This window comes from Chenopodium album, chromosome 5, assembly GCF_948465745.1.
Source record: "Chenopodium album chromosome 5, dcCheAlbu1.1, whole genome shotgun sequence".
NCBI classification, from domain to species: Eukaryota; Viridiplantae; Streptophyta; class Magnoliopsida; order Caryophyllales; family Amaranthaceae; genus Chenopodium; species Chenopodium album.
Window position 1 is genome coordinate 68,375,477 of NC_137838.1, and position 2,249 is coordinate 68,377,725.

Sequence of the window (2,249 nt, forward strand, 5' to 3'; positions counted from 1 at the left end):
AATTGGCAAATTATTTTACAATACTTATCAATTTGATATCCAGTTTATACCTGAAGCCACAGTACTGAATGAGCACAATATTTGGTTAATGTTAGAATTACTTACCATACCGTTTTTATAATTAGGAAAAGTACACGATACTATTATCCCCATTAAGAGTATCTTTACAATCTTGGGTATAATTTTATTACATTATAATAAAGGTAAAGGAGAGTTCAAATTTGCAACCTGTGAGCAAATCAAATCACAAGGGGATCGAATCTCCTTTTTCAAATTTTTGGTACCTTGGAACAAGCTACCCTTACCCGTTTTATGTGAATTGTCTTGTCTAGCTTTTGATTTGTTGTGATTCTGGCTTTAACATAAGGCTTTTGGACAGAGTTCTTTTATATTATGTTTTGTAGCCAACCGTCAGTTTTATTGTTTTAGGTGACGAAAATCCGGTGTAAAAAGGGAGGTTACTTTTACTACTCTAATGACCAAAAACTGGAAGCAACGACTTCCAATGCTTGTCTTTTCTGAATATGGTACTATTGACATTGATTGAATTATTGAATAATAGTATAGAACTCCTTAAACCTTATTAGTTAGATAGGTCAGATAGGTCATAAACGTTCGACTTTCTTTTGTCACTATTACACCTTTTTTATTACAACATTATCAATTCCTAATCAGAAATCCACACCATTTTTCCACGTGTTCTCAACCGCCCTCTTACCACCATGCCCAGGGTGGCTATCACCGACTATGGATACCGTTCACTACTCTTTTTTGAACCACCAACTAGCCAAACCCCTGAAGTGGACATAAACACCTTAATTTTCTTATGCCGTGATTCCACAAACAGCCCCTCATATGTGTCCAAAAAGACGATTTCCCAATTTATACTCAGCCCCAGAGAAGTGACTTCTGAGTTCGCAACCTTAAAAATGAGGTCCATTGACTTGCATGATGAATGTTGACCTGGCCATGTGTCGAGCATTGATGATGGCTACAGATTGCCAGAGCTGATAAAAGGGATCATCAAGTGGTTCCTCAAAAAACATCACACGCTGCCTTATTACTTGCAGCACCTTATTGATCTTAAACCCGTACTGGATTTAAACAATCCTATTGAGAAGCTGCAATTTGATCCTCTGTACTTGTGCATGGGATATTTCACCGACGTATTCCAAGTGGTTGAACCACCACAATACCCCAGTGTAGTCATCCTCACAATTGCGCGTGCACCCGATTCTCCAATAAGAGCACCATACTATATGGTCACTTTTGATCCCGTCCTAAGTCTCCCTTGGTTAGCAAATATAAACCCCCTCCAAGATAACACCCAGATTGTCACGTGGAATGTGCGGGGTATAACCAGAGACTCATTCAGGTCAAACTTAGAGTTGGTCAATCAAGCCTTTAATCCATCGTCTGTCTTAGTACTCTTAGAGACGAGGCATGGTTTAGAGAATGTGAAGCAGGTTGTTGATCTTTTGCCTCGACCATACAGTCTGTTACACATGGCAACACCCTCATTAGGTGGTGGCGTCGTTATCCTTTGGAAGAAGGAGTTGGTTAAGCTAGTGCATAACCCGACCTTTCCAGGGAGCAATGTGTGTAATGTCGTTTTGCACGTCATTTTCATTTTAACGGTTTGTAAATTAAGATCCCAAATGTTAATTAGTTGATGTCCATTTGATGAATCTAATCTTTGTTGTACCAGAGAACAAGATATGGGCGGAATAATTCGAAGACTGTCACTGAAAAGGCCAGAAGGGTTCTTCGTGGGATTTGTCGCAATTAATATTGTCCAATTTAGAAATGTATTAATTTAAATTAGATGCATTATGTAGATGAATCCCAGTGATGATGTATTTTCAATGGTTAGTACCTAGGGACATGCGTGACTACTGTATAATGATCTATGAATTACTATTTTATGTATCATGTATTATCTAAATATTTTATTGATGTGATCTCGTTTTTATATGTGTAACTTACACTTCAGTGTTAATCATTCATTTTGTTGCAGGTGAACAAAATAATTACACGCATCACAAAATCTGTCTAAGAGAAATGTACAGTATAAATGATAATCCATTCCTAACCAAAATACTTATGGGTAATAAACCTATTCAGCTAAATAATTAATAGTTATTCCCAATGTACATCAAATACATTAATTAATTATTTAAATACTAATGTTACGTATTTAGAGTTGTGAATTTCAAAAACTTACCAGTTACATTCAATTCGGGTCGTTT